This window comes from Dermacentor silvarum, chromosome 6, assembly GCF_013339745.2.
Source record: "Dermacentor silvarum isolate Dsil-2018 chromosome 6, BIME_Dsil_1.4, whole genome shotgun sequence".
Taxonomy (NCBI): Eukaryota; Metazoa; Arthropoda; class Arachnida; order Ixodida; family Ixodidae; genus Dermacentor; species Dermacentor silvarum.
This window is the reverse complement of record NC_051159.1, coordinates 105,923,954-105,946,721: the sequence shown is the minus strand read 5'-3', so window position 1 is coordinate 105,946,721 and position 22,768 is coordinate 105,923,954.

Genomic DNA, 22,768 nt, shown 5'->3' with positions numbered 1-22,768 from the left:
TGCGTTGGAAAATGTGGCCTGACTATTACTAACTGAATGAACAAGCGTGGTGCGAGCACGCACAAACAAACATGAATAGATCACACGGAATGACTGCAGACAACGACTGTCAAAACGCTGGCAACAAGCGCATACGCCGCAGCGGCGAAGGTACGTGCGGTCTATCGCTGCAACGGAAACTGAGCGGCGAATGCACGGCGCATAAAGGTCAGAGCCGTGTGGAGATAAGAGACGGTGCGGGCGAGCGACGAGCTCGGTTGTTGGCAGAGTAGAAGTGCCCCCCCCCCCCCCCCCGCTCCCTCCGGCGCTGGCTTCCCGCTTCCTTTCTTGCGCGTGGGAGATTGAGTGCGTTCGCTCTCCGTGATAGCGCGCGTCCCCGCACGCTTCCGCTCGGGCATACGGCGCGCGGCGAAGATTTTATCTATAGGGAACCTCACGGCGACGGAGATGGCGACGCCGACGGCAGAAATCCGGTTGAAGTGTCCTATAATTGCTATCGCAATAATATAATGAATGAAGACCAAACAAGAAATAAGGACGTACTAGAAGAGAAACTTAGGCGACTAAGTGGGAATTCGTGTTTAGGAAGATAACAGCGCTGGATAGACAAGGACACAGGCAAAGAAGAAGACACTGGCGCTGACTCACAACTGAATTTTCTTTCAAGGAAAATTCACATTTATAAATCCTGGCTGACAGGGCAACTAAAAATCGATTGTACATGCGCAGCAGTAGCCGTTCCGGTGACGTGTCGAACCACACGAGACACAAACCATAGCGTCATGAAAACAAATTTCCTTGAAATAAAATTCAATTGTGCGTCAGCGCCAGTGTCGTGTTCTTCTTTGCCTGTGTCCTTGTCTATCCAGCGCTGTTATTTTCCTAAAGATGAAAAAGGACGTTACAATGGCATGCTCCCTCACTCTTTCACCTATTATTGCCGTAAAGCTGAGCAGAACGTTTGGAATATATGGTGATCATAAGGCGCAGATATCCGTTGAGGCTGATAGCCTAGAGCTCTTCATTCAGAAAGTGTACGGCTGTCCACATTATCAAGGGCAAGAGGGAGTGCATTCTCAGTTTTCAAAATCAGGACCAGTCATTGGTGACATACCTGATTGTTTCATCACAACCGCGTACTTCAAAGAAATGCTGTCGAATAGGTCAATGTTAATGCAATGCCGAGAGGCCACAGAAACGCTGACTCCTACTATAGCAGGCCTAGTGAAAGATTCAGCTGTAGACAGGGACTCAGGGAACGCGGAAATTAAAATTTTTCTGCTTCCGAATGTTCAGACTAGCTTATGAGTAGGCTTGAGTAGCCTATTTGAGGTTTGTCGTCTGACAGCAGGGTGCAGGTTGAGTGGTCACCATTGAGTGCGATTTCGTTGGCTTTCGCTGGTTACTGACAGTGTGACAATCGCCATGTACCTAACGAATACGAAAGTTATAAGTACAAGTGCGCTGCCGACTATGGTAAGTCCTATTTGCGGAGAATACCTGAAACCGTAAAATAACTAAAATAAATCATGCAAGCCATAATTGTAAAAAGCCATAAAACCCCACTTTTTGCAAATTTCTGGCAGCTTTTAAGGAAGAGATGTGCGAAATCGCCATGAAACCTTGTTGATCTTTTTGGTGCGAGGTCTTTCTGGCACCACATTTAGGCAATTTGTAGTATTAATTTAGGCGTGCCGTTTGGAGCACACATTCAGTCATGAAACGAAGCGCTTTTTTTATTTCTCAGCCATAACTGGGAAAGAACATGCCTTTTTAACCCTTTAACTGGAAAGATAAGAAAGACTTGACCTAGAATTGTTTTATTGCTTTAGTTCTTCTTCACTTTGCTCAACTACATAGCAAATGAAATATTAAACGGTTTCTCTTAAAACTAAGCGTGCTGCAGTAGGATCAAAATTATTGTGGACGAGGTGGTGAAAGGAGGTGAAATGTTTGTTCCAAACTGGTCTCTGGCACTTGCTATGGCAAGATCAATGTGTTTTCTTGAGAAGTAGCTTGATGAAGTTAACAAAATTAGAGCTTGCTTCAAAAAGGAAGAAAAATCGCATTGGCAAGAATAATACCTTCACGTGCGCTACAGAGATTAACGACGAAGCCTTCCGGCTTTGTGACCAATACATCTGCTACTGCTCACGCTCGACCTTTTAGTGAATACCACTGTTGAGCCGGTACATATATAAAGGTAAATTGAAAGGCACAGACTATAATTTTCGATTTCTATAGGCTTGCAGATGCTTTTGTTAGGTCAACAATATTGTTCAGCTACCACTTAAAGGGTTAAAGTTAGTACTTACCATCACTCCTTAACTGAGCAGCAGCTCTCCGCTCTCACAGAGCCCGTCCAATATCAATTGAAAAGGCTGCAAAGGGTTCATCTAAAGACGTTGGAGACGAGCTTCATAACTACGCGTACTAGCACATAAAACATATCGGTAGTTAAGTACGTATGCAACGCAACAAAGTTGATCCTACTGGCTACTATTGGCTATGTATTGGCTATGTATTGTAAATAATGTTCCTCCCGTGTGATTAACATTATTTACGCCCTTTCTAATACCGTACTACGGATGTAGGCACGCCTGAAAGGCTCTTTATTGAACGGCACTGCACAGGATCCATAACCATGCGTTAACCGCCGCAGCAACTCTATCTGCAAAGGCGCAAGCTTCCTTACGGCGACAAAAAGTCAATCGCATCAGTTCCAGATTCAGTCCAACCCGCACATCTAATCCGAGCCAAGACGTCATAAATCACGAGCCAAACTGTGCACCGACAGCCCTGCTCCTGGGCCGTGGAGCCTCAGCAGCAACAGCGCCAGCACCACCGGGAGTAATAAACTAAGCGCTTTTTGTTCTCCTCTGTCAAGCTCCCTCGCTCCGTGCTCACCCAATATCGTTGCGCAGGCCGTAACATATGAAAGAAACTGGGCAAGAACGGGGAACACAATAACGCTCATGCCGCTAAGACAAAGAAAATGAATAGATGACCAAAATTCGCCTCACGCTATAAGTCGCATTGCGGGCGCTGCCGGAAAAGCGGGCCAATTCTTCTATCTAGCCAAGAAGGGGTCACCGGGAAGCCTGTGGCAAGCAACCAGAGAAAAAGATTGAGGCCCACCCGCGCCTTCATTGCGCAGAAGAAAGTAAAAACAAACGAAGCCTGGTGGTGTCTGTCGACTTATTTTAACATACGTAGCCATCATCAACCGTTAGGCTTAGTACTGCAGATATAGAATTTCCTTCTAATGTATTCACGGTGCAATTAGACAGTGAGACATATATCTTTCTTAAAAAGCAGAATGCTTGCCAGTGTAAAAGTATTCGCCAACATGCTGCTCTACAAGGGAAGCGGGGAGAGGCCCAGAAAAAGGGCCTCAATAGTGACAAACTAAAAATCTGATCTAGATACCTTGATTTTACTTTTGGCGTCTGCGTGAATATATTAGTGCAACTGGTAATCTTAATTTCACTGCTGGAATTTGACATTTCCCTTGGCGCCACTTTTAATTACCTTATGAAACAAAAATTTTGTGCACATTTGCTGCTTTTTTCACATTTCTGTATCATACACGACTCTAGGATGTAGATTCGGCGGCTTTTTCTTTATATATGTATATAGTATTTTGTTTTCTTGGTAAGTCAGTATCCCCCTGCTTAAGACCTTTGTTCGCGAAGTTTTGACTGGCGTTATGATATCGTTGCATGGGCAATTTGGAAGATATGACATGTACTCTCGCATTTTGATCTTATTGTACTTTTCATGCATATATGCATTGGTTCAGTTACGGCTATTCGTACGCTTTCGGCCATATTGCTCACAGAAATGTCATTCATTTGTAATTTTGTGTGTCTTTCTCGGTACAAAACGATGCGATGTTACTATCAGACTGTCGCTCATGGAAGCGTGTTGCATGGAGATGGACAAAGGCGAGATATCTCTAAACTGCTGTAATTGTCATTTTTCCTAGTCTCCGACGAGTTTGTTTTACTAATCCTGAACGCAGGCAGTGAAAAACCCTTAAAGGAGAAAAAAAAAAAACCTATGAAGCCCGTAACCAACAGGCAGGTGAAGTTACCCATACTTTGTTTTCGTGTTAAGTGATTCAGCAACCACGGATACTTTCTAATAGGGCATTTTCCCCTCTGTCCGCGTTGTACATGCTAGCTTCTCAATATCAGAACTCGGCTCTGCTTTGTGCTCCATAAGTGACGCCTCAGCTGTTTCGGTTACCTCTTTTCTAGTGCCCTGTAAAGGAAGAATGGGGATATAATGTACGTGCTTATCTCCCTCATTTATATCGTGCGCCATTCGTTATAGTCGCTACAGTATAGTCCCTTCACGGTTCGTCACTTCATTCGTCACTCCGTACTGCCAATTTGCATTTAATTTATTCGCTCAAGTGTTTGATGACGTTCAGCTGTAGTTACAGGCTGGTTAAGACTGGGGACCAAGACCAGCAACTGGCATCGACTGAGCGTATTTTTGCAATATCACTGGGGTACAGCGAACCAGTATCTCTTAAAAATGCTGGGTGGTGACGTGAAGCTTTCTTGCGAGCTATAGCGGACGCTTGTGGAAACACAAGGGTTCCAAACCTGTATGCCGAAAATATTTCTTCTGTACGTTTTCGCGAAGAGCGTCCGTATTATCAGGGTACTTGGGACAGCCGCAGATAGTGTTCAATGTCTTCTGTATCGTCGCACAAGTACAGAGCGAGGATGGCTACTTGCCGTGTTCAGTTACCATGCTGGTGTATCAGGAGATAATGTCCTTACTCGATGCAGTCACTGATGCTTCCTATCGACGAAACATTTACGCAAAGCGCATGTGGCGGACTACAACTCGACCGTGAGCACGGATGTTTCATTTGGTCATTTCATTAGTCTATTACACGTGGACTTTGAGGGGATGTGAGACTGCTGCCCATGCAAGAGCATTACCTTCGTCATTTCCAGCAATGGCATTGTGGAGGAAACTACTCAAACCTCAGCGTGAATACTTTTTTGTGGAATCATTTGACTAACGATAGTGACTTAAGGTGGCGGTCCCACTCCGGCGGCCCGAGCCCCCCGTTTTCAGCACTTTTGGAGCAACCGTGGCGGCTCTTCTACTTAAGATATGAAGTTGTCGTATAAACCATAAAAAGCTTAATTCTCGTAGATTCTAACTATATATAATATAGAGAAATTGATTGGTGTGATTTAGAAATAAATGTTCAAGAAGAAGCATGAGATACAACGTTTTTGCGAACTGTGTCTCATTTGTGACCATATTTAGAAGAAACTACCGCACTTACTGCATTGTGGCTTGCTCTGTAGCTTTAGGACATATTTATCTAGTTCCTAGACGTAGCAAATTAATTTTTAATTTTTACTTTTTAGATAATTTGCTTTTGAAAATTGCCAAATATTGCAATCTTCTGTTGTAAACAGCCCGGAAACTACATGCTCAAGGAAGCTTCATTTTGGAGAAAGTAGAGTTCAAAGAATTTACATTTAGGACGCGAAATTTCATTCATGTAACTCTATTAGGTTTCCTAATAATGCCGCCGAAAGTAAGCAATATTTAGAATTCTGGTTTTATTTTTGCCCATTTTTGTGGGAAGGTAATAAAGCAACGAAGCTGCGCTTTAAAACTAATAAAGTTACATACATGAAATTTTGTGTCCTAAATGGAAATTTTTTGATCTCTACTTTATCCAAAATATAGCTTCCTCGAGCATGTAGTTGCCGGGGTGTTTACAACAAAAGATTTCAATATTTGGCAATTTTAAAAAGCAAATTATCCAAAAAGTATAAATGAAAAATTAATTTGCTACGTCTAGGAACTAGATAAATATGTCCTAAAGCTACACAGCAAGCCGCAATGCAGTAAGTGCGGTAGTTTCTTCTAAATATGGTCACAACTGAGACACAGTTCGTAAAAACCATTATCTCATGCTTGTTCTTGAACATTTATTTCTAAATCACATTATTCAATTTCCTTATATTATATATAGCTGGAATCTACAAGAATTAAGCTTTTTATGGTATATACCGCAGCTTTATATCCTAAGTAAAAGAGCCGCCACGGTTACTCCAAAAGTACTGAAAACGGGGGGCTCGTGCCGCCGGAGTGGGACCACCGCCTTAAGCAGGAACTAATTGCTGCACGGTATACGGGTACATATTTGCGCAACGCGGGCTTCAATTCTGTAAAAACTACTACATCCTAGGCCGGCAAAGTCTCTCGTTTGCGTTAGAGCAGCAGCTATCTCTGCGCCATCGACAATCGAGAAGTCGAAAGAACTGTCAGAAGAGGTATACATAACGCAACGGCGCAGTGCTCTTCGTCCACATTGATAGATTCATGTGCATACCTACCTACTCTCTCCATTTGTCCAGGAGACTCACCAGTTCCAACCAATTCAATTCAGACCAACGCGGGCTTCTGTTCTGTCATGACTACTACATACTTGGCTGGGAAATCTTTTGTTTGCGTTACAGCAGCAGCTGTTGCTGCGCCATAGACAGCCGAGTGTCGTTGTTTTTAATTACACAGGCACGCACGCGCTGCCTCTGGTCACACTAGGAGCGCCGAGACGTCTTATAACTGTACTGGTAGCCACTCAGAGCGGTCTTTGACGTAGATGTGACCACCACAAAAAAGATAGCGTTTTTTGGCCCCCACTTGTTGTATCTCCCAAATTTCGATGGCCCCACGTTGGCAGATATGCATATTTATTTACTTGTGGGTACTCGGTAAGTCATGGCAATATGCTCCATAACAAACGACTTGTGTTCCACATGGAATAGAGCTGTACAATTAACGTGCACGTAAAATTTTCAGGTGTCCTGGGCTCGTCTATCCTTCGCCTGTATACTGACCAGGGTACTCCTAAAACGCGTAGATTAGTTCGCAACGCTAAACACTGACCTGCATTCAGTGCAAATACATATTACTTGTTTCAGGAAAAAATCGTTGGCGAATAATAATTGCATCAACGTAGCTCTTCCGACTTGAAAAATACGCATGTTTAAGCACACAAGCACTAGCTCCCCACTAATGCAAAAGCACCTCCGGATAATGTCAGACATGTGATAATTTCGAATTTGATCTTAGGTTAAGATGTAGCAACATAATATGTATATCACCTTCCTCGGAAATGCCCAAAGTATATGAGATCCTCCACGCCTTCATAATATATATAGTTCGGCTGTGTGGTGCGGTTCCCGTGGCACTCCTGACACTCCAGAACTCTAGATGGTAGTAACGAGAGTTCTTTTCACTCCACAGGGTGTTGGAATTTAGGACACACCACAAATACTTCCTTAAACAGCCTATAGTCAGTCTGGTGGTCGCCGGCAACGTAGCCCGTATACTTTTGACAGAGACTGTACGTCACATATTATCCACGCACATAAGAGTCAGATATCAACTTAACCTTTATGAGGAAATTATTGATACCCATATGCCACGTTTCACAATTCAGACAAATAAAATACTTTCTGATATTGCCAGCAGTACAATTTTCTGGTGTAGAACGTGAACTAAGGTATGCGTGGCACATACAATGAATGCATGGATGGATGCTGTGAGCGTCCCCTTTGAAACGGGCTGGTGGGTTTCGCCACCTAGCTCTTGTTATTATTTGGCTAATGTCCTACCTTTATTTTTGAGAAACACACATACAAAGAATTCCAGGCATCAACCTTTTTAAACCATTACTGGGAACTCTGTTTCTGTACGTCTCCGTTGTTTGTGGTCTCCCTGCTTTTCTTCCACCAAACCTCCAACCACCTCTTACTAATCTCTACAGCGGACATGTTTACTTTGCCTGTGCTATCCCTGAACCCAAAGCTTCAAGGAGATCAGAGGAGCCTAGTTGACCTTAGTTGACAATAACTCCTCCTAGCGCCCTCCCTCCCACCCGTTAAAAAAATTAAGCAGTGTTTTAAAACGAGAACCAGTAGCAAACAAGCGACAAGAGATATGCTTTGTCTCATGTCATCCTTATTATTTCCTAGCCCAGCTAGCCCAGCCACTACTTCAATATTGTACGTAAACGGGTGATTGTGAAGTATCGAATAAGGGTTTACTTTATTGGAGAATCGGAGAGAATCTGTGTGAGGTATAAAGCGAGGAAACAAAATAAAATATTGAGGTTTGGCCATCTGTCAGTTGGCTTACCGAGAAAAGTAACTCTTACCGGCGGGAGGTGCCTGAAACATATGTAATCACGGTGCAGTGAGTGACGTTCACCGCTACTAACGGGTGCCCATAAATGGAGTCTTCTGGAGACCCAGTCGCCTTCGCCCATGCCTAAGCCACTCCCCTGCAATCGCATCTGCATGGAAGGTTCAGCGTCAGCCGGCTCCGGGTCACCAACCAAGACACTCCATTTTATTGTGCACATTTGTACCAGTTTCTGAGTATTGAACACAAATGCAAAAAAAAAATTCCTAGGTGAAGTAAGCAGAAGCAAGAGCTTTGGAGAGGCTACAGTGGTCTGGGAAAGAAAGAACTAAGGTCGGTACAGAACGGTCGCTTCATGTTATTCTCGTCAGTATCGACTTTTCTTCCTAGCTCCTCCAATGACTGTTGGCTGCGCAAAGCTGCGAAGCCTTCTTGAGTCGAGGAAGGAGGTAGCCTCCCAGAACCGGATGGAAAATGGAGTAAGCAGTGCTGTGCGCTCGGGTGCTTTTAGAAACCACAGGCTATTGAATATTTGTGGCAGGGTGCGCTTTGGGCGGCATGCATGAAGGCTGTAACCGTTCGTGGTAATATACCACGCCAAGGAAGGATTTATGACAGCGTTTACTCTTCACAAATACAATTTCCTTTTCTCTACGTCTTTCGTCTTCATCGTAGTGCGTGATTCGAAGGTGATCTATCGGATCTCTCCGCGAAAAAAGGCAGGAGTATGCGTAGTGGTCAGGGACTATCGAGGCCGGATAATGGTATGCGGCCAAAATTACGAAATCGGCCAGAACGAGGCAAGACATTCGATCTCTGTAATCGAGGAATTGCTCTCTGTTATAGACGGCTGGTTGCTGGCGTGCACTATGACGTAGTCATGGCAATTGTTGCTACTGGACAAGGATGGCGTCCCATACCTAGCCACTGGCATGGGTTCGAATTTCAGCAAGAGAAGATGGGTATCAGTGTTTCCATAAGGTCAAGAGGAGGCGTTAAGCGTAGAAAATGCCTCAGCTTTCTGATAACCCCACAAGAAAAGCGAATCTTCCTCGAGAAATCCGGCAAGTGGACTGGTGGTCTTGGCAATATTTTTAACGTAGCGGTGAGAGTAGGAACATGAGTCGAATAAGGGGTGAACGTGTTTAGTAGAAAAGGGTAGGTGGAATTGGTGCTTCGCGACTCGCATTATGTAAAGATCGGGTCAAATGCCAGCAGCCATAACAATATGACCAAGCACTATAATTGGGCAATGATATAAGTAGCACTTGGACGAGTTCAGCTGCAGAATGGCATCGCTGAACACCTGCAGAATAGTAGCCATGCACTGGAGATGGCTGGCAAAGGTCACTGAAAAATGGTGACGTCATTGATGTAACAGAAGCACCTCGACCATTTGCAGCTTCAAATGAACAAATTCATCGGGCGCTCCAATACGGTTGGCGCATTGCAGTTACGGAAATGCAGAACTTTGAATTGGTAGAGTCCGTCAGGGGCTACAAATTCGGTACTCTCACAGTCAGTAGAATCCACAGCAATATGTCAATAACCGCACTGCAGATCGATGAACATAAATATTTTGCTCGATGCAGGTAGCCTAGTGCATGGCTTATGCACGATGAAGAATACAACTCCTCCATAGTTATCTTATTCAGATGTTTGTAGTCGACATAAAGAGGCCAGCTGCCATTCTTTTTCTTTATGAGCAACGACCACAAGTTGGGATTCTCACTGACTAGCCCAATGTTTGATATAATTACTTTCCAGTATCCTGTCAACTACCTTTCAGACAATCACCCATTCCGCACCCAAAATGAAATATTGACGCTGATTTGACTGTAATATGATGCTTATGTATGTAGGCTCAACACACCAACCGCCTCAATGCTTATGTAGCGAGAGAACCTTGAAACTATTAACGATCTCTGGTTGGTGGGCTCACTCCAAGTGTGAATGTTACACTGTGTGGTAGCAGCAATGTAAATCAATTTTCGAGATCCTGCTTTTGACACTGAAGGCGATGAAAAGGCGTCCGTTCATTCAAATTTCCAATGCAATGCAAGAAATGCGCTACCAACTTCCGACTAAATACAACTACCGGCTCCAACTAAAAGAAGCGAAAGAAATGCACAGGTAGACACACAAACGGCGCATTCCACCATGTCAAGCCCCGTTACCTCCGTGGCCTCACATGACAAGTCTCCGTCCCACTCACAAGAGTAAGAACTCGGACAGCAACACCAGCTGCGCCCTATCGATACCGATAGGGTATCGATAGGGCGCAGCTGGTGTTGCAGATCGTGTCGTGAGCTGCGCCCTATCGATACCGATAGGGCGCAGCTCACGACACGATCAAATATGCTCACGACATGATCAGCGGCGATCAGCGGCAGATCCGCCGCAAAAGAGAAAATGGCCGAAGTGCCTCATATGCGGCCTTGAAACCACACCCCACTTCAGACATTTTTAGGGGCGAAGCTCCTTAAAGCGGCACCCGTTCGTCCCTCGTAGTAGTAGTAGTGTGTAACCAGTCTGAGAAAAATGAGAAAAAATATTCCGAAGTTGTGTCCGTAGCGCGGAATCGAACCAGGGACCCCTCGCTTCCGAGCACGTGGCGTTAGCCCACTACGCCACGAAGCACACATAGACACAAGCACCACGATGGCAATAAATACCAACATTAACGAAAGGCCGCGTTTCTAGCGCGTTTCTAACGCGTTTGTGCTAGCGCGTTACGGCCCGTGTAAGAAGCTGGTGTAAGACGCTGTGGCCTCTCCGCCTTACCTTCAACGCGTTTCGAACGCGCTGCCCAAGGCGGTGGAAAGTCAAGTTCAAGTCGAGGAGCGTTTATGAATACGGGGGGTATACTCTCTCAGCAGTCATGTGATGGCGTCGGCAAACGCGGTGCACGTTCCGGCATGTGTAAATGGCTGCGTAAGACGCTGTGGCCGCTCCCCCTTACTAGAGAGTACTGCACGTCTCTAACGCGTTTGTGCTAGCGTCCCCTTAGGCGGGAGATCCGATGATTCCCTCCGGAGCTTCGCCCACTCATCATCATTCACCCCGTGGATATGCTGTGATTTTTTTTTTTGTAAGACTTCCGATCCTTGGCCACCCAGAGGCAGCAGTCCCTCCAGGGACGTGGTTGAGACGACGAGGTCTACAAAAAATGGTGAAACAGCAAACCCATATACACGAGCCTCCTAGGAATGATAAGGACGAGCGAGATTTATAAATTCATTTACAGCCTAGACCCAGAGGCCATGTATATATTTATCGTATTTTTTATAGTTTTTTTAATAGAGGCGTTTCATCACACGTATCGTGCTTTTGTTGCCGGGGCCATGACAGTAACGTCGTCCCACACTTTTTCTAACAATATCTGGAGCGGTAACCAGCACGAAACCAAGGAGCCATAAAGGGAGAGAGAGCACGCCATAAAGGTCGCCATAGTCTGAGCTATAAATTTTCACACTCACCGATGTGCACATTGTTATCGCTGACCTTATGCTTTTGGTGATGACGCCCACAAGCATTATGTGCTCCACTTCCTCTAAAAACGCTCTATCTATGCTTAACAATATCTGAGGAACGTTGCAGTTCAGGCGACAGCGCTAAATTTTTATGGTCGTTTATGTAAAATGGCCGGAATAAAACTCCTTGGTGGCATTCTCTCTTCGTTCTGTTGTTGAGACGCACACGCGCGTAGTCATTTCAGGGCTCGTTGAGATTAGAAGCGAATTCACAATTGTGGTAAAGCTGGCGAGATGGCTATGTTCTACTCAATGGCAAGTGCAGCTACTACGGAAACAAGCATTGTGTGAAAAGTATTTACATTTCACGAAACTTCCGTGTTAAATGTAGGACTGTGACAAAGGAAAACGTTTGGTATTGGCGGTGAATATTGCACTCCACAGCACGAAAGACAGTGCCACATTAGGTTAACTGCCGTGGTAGCCAAGTGCATATGGAGTTTGGCTCCTGAGCTCGAGGTCGCGGGCTCCATCCCGATCATGGCGGCCGCATTTCAATGGTGGCAAAATGAAAAATGCTTGTGTGCTTAGATTTAGGTACATGATAAGGAACCCTAGGTTGTGAAAATTAATGCGGAGTTCACTTCTACGGCATGCATCGCAATCAAATCGTGGTTTTGGCGGGTAACACCCTAGATTATTTTTTATTATAATAACTGTTTAAGTTAAGTAGATCAAAAAGTTACGATGATAGTGCCCGATTTTTTGATGCCCTAAGGCATCAAAAAATGTTAGCGTCCTATGTCCGTGAACGCTTTCTCCCGCGTGAAGTTAAAAAAGAGGGATGGCGTGGATGAAACACGTTGTCAGGCTAGTTGGTTATCATCCATGATAGAATGTGTAAGCTCGACTGAACGACGACGTAGATAGAAACAGACACACAGAGACAGCGCTGTCTCTGTGTGTCTGTTTCTGAGTCGCTTAGTCGTTGAGTCGCGCTTACACATTCTATCATGGATGACGTCGACCAGGGATCCAACAAAGAAAACCTGCGGCTCACTGGAATCAAAACAGCAAAAGGCGGAAATAACGTCGATTGGTTGTTTTGCTAACAAGAGTAGCCCGGTTTAAAATATACAAGCATTTACGTGTTCAGAATATAGTTCTTACAAAACATTGGTTTTAATAGTACAAACGTCTCAGGCTCCTATCTCTATCGTCATAGCCTGTCTTGAGTGGCAAACATTTCTTTAGCTTTATCATCTCATCTTTGATAACGTCCAATGTGTGGCATCACTTAGCAGGAGTTCAGCAGGCACCTAGTTTGCTCTGCAGACATTTGATATTTAGCCTGATGTCATCGATCATCATCAGCAGCAGCAGCCTATATTTATGTCCACTGCAGGATGAAGGCCTCTCCCTGAAAATTAAAATTTTTCGTTCCATTCTCTTTGTGCAGTCCTTAACTTCTTTGTTAACCTCAAGTTTTCGCCCCATATGTTAGCACCGGTAGAATGCAATGATTGTACACTTTTATTTTCACCGACAGTGGTAAGCTCCCAGTCAGGATTTTGCAATGCCTGCCGTATGCACTTCCACCCAATTTTATTCTTCTGTAAATTTCTTTCTCACGATCAGTGTCTCCTGTGAGTAATTGACCTAGATAAACGTACTCCTTTACAGATTCTAGAGGCTGACTAGCGATCCTGAATCTTTGTTCTCTTGCCAGGCTGTTGAACATTATGTTCGTCTTCTGCATATTAATCTTCAGCCCCACTCTTACACTTTCTCCGTTAAGGTCCTCAACCATTTGGTGTAATTTGTCCCCATTGTTGCTGAATAGGACAGTTCATCTGCAAATCGAAGGTTGCCTAGATATTCACCGTTGATCCTCATTCCTACGCCTTCCCTGTCTAAGAGCTTGAATATTTCTAAGCATTGCAGTGAATAGCATTGGAGAGATTGTGTCTCCTTGCCTAACGCCTTTCTTGATAGGCGTCTTTCTACTTCTCTTGTGGAGAACCACGGTTACTGTGCAATCCTTGTAGATATTTTCCAAGATATTCACGTATGCTTCCTGTACTTCTTGATTACGCAATGTCTCTATGACTGCTGGTATCTCTACTAAATCAAATCCTTTTTCATAATCTATGAAAGCCATCGATCAATTGCTCGTAAATGTTTATTTGTTATGGTGAATTACAAAGACGATAGTGTCGCGCCCAAATAAGGAGTCAACTAAACCCTGAACTAAAATTTTCGCGCCGCATGTCTGCGATACTGTACTGGAAGCTGACATAGACAAAGAGAAATAGCGGTAGTGTCAGAGTTGCGGTTGTTGAATTCTTTGTCACCTAGCGTTTTGAACAAAGCAGTGGTCTGCCATACGACTTTACACTAAATCGTTGAGGAAAATCATCAGTGCACTATTTTGTTTATTTCAACATACTGCAGCCCCGAAGGGCTGTCGTAGGAAGGGGGAGTTGAAAATACAGAGTTGGCAAAGAAGGCGGAAATAGAAAAAAGAAAAGAGAAAACAAAAACAAGATGCAAAAATCTGCCGATCCCACGCACTGTGGGATCGCAGTTGATAGTTGATGCTAAACATTACCTTGCGTGCACCAATGCTGTTTGTCTGCGTAGTCGACAGAACACACATGGAGACGTGTTTGCTTGAGGCGTTGTTGTGCGTCATTGTTCATAATATCTGACAAGGTTGAGCATTATCATTGCCTCACATGGCGCATGGCATTGGCAGAAGTGTTAAACTTTAACTATGGGACTGTACGTATTTCAATTAATTATTATAATTGTGTGTATACACTGTGTACATACATTCGTGGTATGCACCACGTTTCGTTGCGTAGCGAAGACGCTCATGTTCGGGTTTAAGTGCTCCTTCTGCATACGTGGCCAGCACGCTGTTGAGACGCCAGCCCCAAGCGCTCTCTTCAGGCTATGGACGATTGTAATGTTTACGGTATCACAGCCCAGCACGCGACCTCTACAGCCGAGCACCTGCATATTTGTCGCTTAGGGACGGACGCACAAGCACGCGCCATACGCTACAACATTGAAACGCCGCCGCAGCGGCGCCGGCCGGCCGGCCGGCCGGATGGATGGATGGATGGACGGATGGACGGATGGATGCTGTGAGCGGCCGCTTTGATGCGGGGTGGTGGGTAGCGCCACCAAGCTCTTCTTACTATTTTGCCTAATGGTCTACCTATCTTTCTGAGAAAATAAACCGATACAAAGAATTCCCAGCATCAAACTGTTTGAACCATTACTGGGAACTCTTGTTTTTGTACGTCTCCGTTGTTTGTGGTCTCCCTACTTTTCTGCCACCAAACGTCCACTAGCGCCTTACTAAACTCTACTGCGGAAATTTTTAGCATGTTTGCCGGGATGCGTGGAGGTGAGCGCCATCTGGGGGTGTTGCAAAACACCTAGGGGCGCGTGCGTACAAGACCATAGCAGCGGCCGGAAAGTCGGGAGAAAAGGCAAAGAAAGCTTCGTTTCAATAGAAATGACTGGTTAACCCTATACAAGAGGAATTCAGCAGGCGATGAAGATCGAAAATGGTCCGCTAAAGCATTCCACAGTTCTATAGCGCGGACAAAAAGAAAGAAAACGGTATTTAAACGCACCTGTACGGTGATGAAAAAGAGACATAGCCAACTCATGATGATGATTCGTGGATGTATATCTAGTGGGTTTGATATAGCTGCTGGACAGAGGAAATTGTGGAGAGTTAATAAGTGCCTGGAAAATGTCTGTCGTAGGTGATAAACACCTGTCGTAGCTACGATAAATGAAGGGTAGCCCTTTATTCTGAGCCGACTAAATTTTGTCGATATCAGATTTTTTGTGTGGGGTCCATACAACAGAGCCATACTGGAGTACTGGATGAACTGGTGTTCTATAAGTGAGGAGATTTGTGTTAAGAGTACGGAACGCTACATCATATTGCGCAGCAATAGATTCAGAGCCTTAAGTGAGCAGGACTATCACTCTGGGCGCTTTTGTCTTGAGGTGTGACCACTGAAGATGCCTAATCACGTGTCTCCGGGACTGGTACACTTCTGACAACTTGGCTTATCCTGAAGGAGCAGTAACGATTAAAGAGGGCACCTCTCCAGCAGGAGAGAAAGGCGAGGAATTTCTGAGAAAGAACGTTTCCGCTCATTGCGTTAGATTGCGTCCTCAATTAAATCATCCCTACAATAGCCCAAAGCGTCACTGCTTCAGTACATTGCCGTACGCTTATGGACACTAATAGACTCGAAAGAATCCCTACAGCTCAGCATTTTCACTAAATTTTTGTCTTTACAAAACCGCGCAATAGCAAAGGAGGACAACGTTTCGTGGCACGGACCTAAGCAGAAACAATTCCCTTGTGTTTTGAAAGTTCGAAAGACTGTGGTAAAGCGAATGGAGGCGGAACAGAAACGCTCTGCTGAAGCAGCGTTTTCAGCACGCCTTCACGAGTAAAACGAAGCTGAAAACGCGCCTTGCAAGATTAAATAAGCGTGCGGAAGGAGCAGAGAGGCGTAGGGAAAGCAGCGTAATCAATAAACCCGCTTCTGAGATAGGGCTGCAAAGTCGGGGGAGGAAGGGAAGTTTTGAAAGAGGGTGGGGCAATGAAGGAAGGAGGAGGGAAAAGGGGGACTTCCCTGTGTGGCGGGACATCAATCTGACTGTCGTTTGTATCCAACCGTCCCCGTGGTGTAGCAGTCTCGTGCGCACTGACGCGGCCGGCTCGTCCCCTATCGTTGCGTTTAAGTCTCCACGGGCTGAAGACAAGCGTAAGACGACATCGAAGGCAAAATTCACTCGAGAAGCGGTTCCTCCCAAAGTGCGTAACATGCTAGAAGCAGTTCAGTGGTGTTTTTCAAATACAAATGGGCAACATTGCATGCGATTTTTTTAAAAGGAGAAATGCTGGACGTGAAAGACAGAGAGATCTCCTAAATGGAAGCTGAAGAAGCTACGCTAGATTTCTGACGTTACTGCAATTTTCCATCTCTTGGCGTTGCTCTGAATTGTGCGTTATTTATATTTGCATTGCCCATGTTTTCTTTGTTTGTGTACTTGTTCTCATCACATAAAGTTCTTTACCAGATGACTTTTTCCCTGTAGTTGGTGTGAAAGCATCACTATACTATACTATACTGTACTATAGTATACTATACTATAGATACAGCGTTTTCTCACTGTTATGTTGCGGTGTTCACCTTCATAGTGCAGAGTGGGTTATCATTGATGTACAACAAGAGAAAGAGCCGCCTGCAGCCGGCATACCTCTTTCATTGTGATATGGCCAGCTAGCATCACAGCCCCTGGCATTGTAGCAGTGAAAGAGTGCTTGGCAACAGCTGCTGTAGTAAAAGCGAAAAATTGTGTGCCAAAGTTGGCTGCTTTTATGGCTTGTAACATGGTCACCTGCGTCAAAGCACTGACCACGTCTTTATTTTAAAGCCTGCTGCGAGAAGGATTCTTGCCTTGTCCCCTTGACGATTCATGTGAAGTTAGGTGTTTCCATATGAACAAGCTAACTTTAGTTATTTTTCGAGGTCTAAAACCAGTCTGACTTGCGTTCTCCTCAGTACCATGCTCAGTACCATGGTTAATTAGCACTTGAAGAGTGTTAGTGAGTTCGAACGCACATTTTCAGTCAGTGGATTGGTTTACCAGGTTGAGAGGTTAACGTCATGGCGGAATGTGTTCGATTCATCGGAAACTTATGGAGACTAGGACCATTCCAGTATAGTCTGTGCACATGTAGAATATCTAAATTGAAGTATTTTTTTCTGCAGTATGACGTCTTGTAAAGTTATGAGACTGAAACATAGCCGGTACTGCTCTGCGCACAAAATTTTGTGTCATAAGTAGTACTTGTTTCATAGAGCGAATTTTTGTGTGCATGATTTGCAAAAAAATACCCTAAAGTATGAATTGCATTGCATGTATTGTGAACATTGCATGTTCCATGTACTCTATATAAAGCTCCAAGAAAATTAATGCTACTGTGATTGATAAAGTACGCTTGGCTTCGCGTACGCTAAAAGGGCTTGATAGTTCTCAAATCAGAGGCGGTGATTTTTTACGTGCATTTCAGCTAAATACTTTTTTCTGGCTACTAGAACTTCGCAGACCGTGTCAAGTATAAAGAGACAAGAAGGATCCCAACAAAATAGTTCTTATTCGCCTTGGTCCTTTTCTTGCCATCAACAAAGATGACGATGTTTTTCCTTCGCATTCAATATGATAGCCAAAAACTTTGCAGTGGCCTTTGGTGAACCAGAAACAACTTAAATATTTGAAAACGTTTTTTTGATGAAGACAGGTTATATATACACGCTTTTATAACAAACTTCAAAGCTAGCGAAAAGAAACAGGAAATTGCAAATACAATGTATATTGCTTTGCCAAACGAGTTAAACTATGCAAGAAATGTAGGGAAACCCCCATACTGCAACATTCTATTATAAGTCAGAAAATGCTTACAAAAGATAACCAAGCAAAACATGCGAGAAATTTGCTGTCATAGCTGGAGAGGAGAGGGCGCCATTGAACCAAATGCTGAACTATTTAGTTTCGCATTCCTGTATCCACCATGAACAGTCACGTTTTCATATGTATCAACTTAAATGTTGGCGTGGTGTGCATATCAAAAGGCCACACCAAAGCCCTTCCTTGTTACCTGCCGTAGTCATAGGTCATTTGCACTTGAAAAGTAAAGACACCTCCCTAACAAAGTTATTATAATTGCAACTAAATGCTAATTTTGCCACTGGAAGGGCAACTTTACATGTGTAAAGCTTTGTTTGACTCTTAGTTGTATACCATTTTCGTGTCAAGAAACTCGAAAATATAACATATCCTCAAGTACCTGAATTGGTTTCCTTCCCCATAAGCCCTGCGTACTGCAAAGAACATCGTAGCACTCAGAAAAATAAATCACAATTTATTGAACTCTCGTAATATATTTAGTGTCAAAACGTCATTACTTGCGAACAAAAATGAAATCTGGCTGGTAAACGTTTCTTGCGCTTTACCCGTTTAGAAACAGGGCAAAAATTCACAAAGAGCTCGGACGCTAGAATTGATAATCAGAAATTTCCGCCAGTCTTGATGTTCGATGTATTATTAACGGAGACCGATTGCCAATGACAAAGAGCACTTACCAACAAGAAGCTTCCCGAGTTTGGCCACAGAATGTTAAAAAAATATAAGAAAGACTGGATTTTAGGGAACAAACGGCTGCAGTGAGTCAGTCTCGAGACAGCCGCCATTGGCCGCAGCAGAGGATGGTGGGCTCTGCAGAGGAACTTCAAACTGTCAAACGCTAGCAAGTCAAAGTATCCAAAAACTATCGTACGAAGCGGACATTGCTTACTCACTCAACAAGAATGGAAGCAATACTTGGGAAAACAACACGTGACTCCACAAAAATTAGAAGCAATGCTGAAGTTTTGGAAATGTTGAAACGAAGCACAGAAGTGACACGCTGAGGATAGAGGATTTTGAATCATTCCCATGTGTGATGAGACATTTTGCCTTCAATATTCCAGTGGTACGTGCATTTTCCCTTATCGCCGTTTGCATTCCCTATTTGTGTACATTAGGTTGTAGGGATTCCTGTCGCTGACTGTACTACGTGGTGATCAATACGTTATTTTACTTGTGACCTACAACGTCTTGTGAACTCGTAAGGGCAGTTAATAGCATTCATTAGCAAAAGAAAACGACAGAAAGAAAAGAAAATTCCACAGTGGTGCTTTGGTGATAAAGTCATGAAGCCGTGCGAGAGAAGTTTCCTTTTGGCGCCTATTTGCTCTCGTCTTTACGGAGTCATGCTCCCTAAAGGGTTGCAGCAAATACCATCTCTTCCTCTTAACAATATTTTCTCTCTCTCTCGTCTTTACAAGCACATCCGCGCCCCGTCAGCCCCCGCAAAATTGTCAGCACGCGACACCGCGCTAGCGACGAGCACCAAGGTGATAATCATCTGCCGAACAGGACTCCGTCGCATTTGACACGGCGGTGGTAATGCCGAAAATGATTGTTAGCCACGAGGTCATCACGTCGAAGCTGCTCAAACGCTATGCGCCTCTTTAGTGCCGCTTAGGGGTCGTTCCCTGCATCCGGTCACGATGCCCTATGTGGCTCCGAAATATATAAAATACTGTGAGATTACGTATCTAACCTTTGCTTTGAAAACCATAAATGCCAAGAAATGGTGATTCTGGATGCCTTAGAACCGTCGTAAAGGAACACACAATAAATGTGGCGGTGATGTCCACCGTCTTCTTTCTTGTAGAAATTAGAAAGTCAGAAAGAGTAAAGAAAGGAAACTAAAACTGTTCGTGGGCAGCATCAATATATTGACTTTTTGTGATTTAGGTGGGTAAATTGTTCGCAGGTACTACCTGAGGTGTATTTCCAGCCCGTTTTTATTTATTTGTTGTCACAGCAAGTGGGCCACTATAATATATTTATACATACTACATTATCGGGCTTTTCACTAGCTGTATACATTAGAATTTGCGGATTTACCTTTTTTTTTCTGAGGGACCTGAACGTGAGGAACCTGCTCGGTGCAGCCACCTGGTGGCGCAGAGCTCAACCAGACAAGCACAGAGCTAATAATGCAGTTAACAAGGGTATTCTATTTCGATGATGTAAATTTTCGGCAGTGGCATAATCGTAAACACGATTCCAAATCAGAAGGCATAATTCGTCAAATTCATACCCATGCTCATGTGGAATTAAGGCCTTGTTACGGGCCGGGGTTTGGTGAACCTTCAACAGCATCTGCTTGGAGCTCGAACCAGGTTGATCATCGGAGAGGGTCCGACAGGGAAGGCGAGGTGACGTAAAAACAAATACCAAAGGTTTAATTAATGGTTACGAGTGAGCGGTGTGCTGAAAAGACAACATACAAAAAACGTTCAGCGCGCATGCACCTGCACGCTCGGGCAAAGCAAAAAGTGTTCTCCACGTGGCTGATGGCTCGCTTTCTTATACCCTCCACCATCTGGGCAATCTGCCCCTCTCTTCTCCCCCACTGCAGGACATGGGAAAAACCAGAAGAAGTAGAGATGGTGGGTGACCGTAACGGGCTGAACGTCCTCAGCGGGCATGATAGGGGTTGCAAGACGGCACGACATGTTTCGTCTCTTACCCTCGTGACGGACACGTCTATTCATGTTGACGAGCGCGATATTTAGGCACGCCGATTCCCATGCGTTTGCATGTGGTCGAGGGATGGCCGCTCTGATCGAATCGTAACAGACTGCCCCGCCGCCGAAGGCGATCCCTATGGGCAGGGGACGGCATCTGGTGGCCAGATGGATGACGCAGGTCCATGCTTGCAGATGTCGTCGGTTGTCGCACAGCCATCTTGAACACGAAACACTGTGATGTTCTCCAACGTAGCTCAACGTCCCGGTCAGAGTCTAGATGCCTCAGAAGGGCCTGCAGCAGTTTCTCGTTCACTGCATACGTCTGCAGAACTTCACCGATACTCAGCCGCTCAGTAAGCAAGCGTGAGACAAATCCCCACTGAGTTCTGCCAGGCTTATTTCCCCGCTCAAAAGTGACAGTGTTGCCAACTTACGGCAGCACTAAATACATACACAAATTTGTTATACGATTCACAAGATATGACCTAACCGAACTGCGTAAACAAAAACCAGACCTTTCCAATCTTATGCCAGGAAAAAAAAACACGATTCTGATGAAACGATCGAGGCTGATTCTTGATCTAGGGGCTTCGACTTGAGCCATCGGCATTCACATTTATACAGCTCGGGCTGGTGCTCATTGTAGTTATAAATGTGTGCAATTTATTGCTGGAATTTCACGCTTGCTCGGCTATGCCTCCCCTCGCCCCCCCCCCCCCCCTTGCGTTCGGCACGTAAGGTCTAGAAGGGGTATGAAGGAACTCGAGCAGCAAGACAAAGGGACAAAGCCATTGGGCCACAGCGGGACGTGTTCCTCTCCATAGAGAGCGCAACATATTGAGGTACGCACAGGAAGTACAGGAGTACCAACCACCTACGAGTGCGGCGGGCTTTATAGCGGCGAGGGGGCAGTATCTGGCGCCGCTGGAAGGGGAGTTATTTCTTTACGCTACTGCCAAAACACCTTCTGCAAAACAAACAGGCCCACTACGACTAAGCAATTACAAAATGCGACCGGAAGACGGCCACTGGCTTTACATGAGTAGGCATGTAAGCCTTTTAACGCGTTAATAAATAAAAATTCGGCATTTGGGTACGTCATTTCTGTACCCTAGTGCCCATACACCACCTGCAGCAAGCACAAGACGTTTCACAGACCCCACTGTTGCTGCATCCTTGATACAGCCTACCCGAATTTTTGTGTGTTCTAGTCATACACAAAACCGCTCTTCCGACTATTCTACTGTAACGCCATAGTGGCCGTAATGTCTCGTTGTTTGGTCGGTGCGGTCCAGGGGTGCAGGTGTCCTTCAATTTTTTTTCACGTTGTTGGACAATTCAGTAGAGATCTGGCCGCAATCCCATGATGTCCGCTTATTAAAAAAAAATATTCTCGAAAGTCAACATCTGTGCGGGTTGCGTCCAATGTTATATGTCAGATTAAAATTTTCGTCCGTTAGATCCCTATTCCACTTCCAACTATGTCTGAACAACACATGGAAGCTGAACATTTACCACTCATCTGTAAGTGCTGTGTGTGTGTGTGTGTAAATGGAAACCAATAAATCAGTCAATCATTGTTTCATGCGTCTTGCCGGTGCACACCGGATAATTATCTAGTGATAATGGCGCTCTGGACAAAAATGTTATTTTGTGTGGTGACTTATATATTGCATGCTAACACATTAATTTCTGAAATCTTGAGCAAGAAAGGTCTATAAATATCTAACGCACCACAGCAGTTCGGTGTTGTGGTTATGGTTGTCACTAGAAAATAGCAATTAGGTGTTTTATGGGCTTCATATTTTGCTTTTTGCATGGCTTTGTACAGATAACTCGGAAATTTGTAAGTGACAGGCTATCCAAAAAAAATATACTTTTAATTCTGACTACTTGGTCTCCCATTTA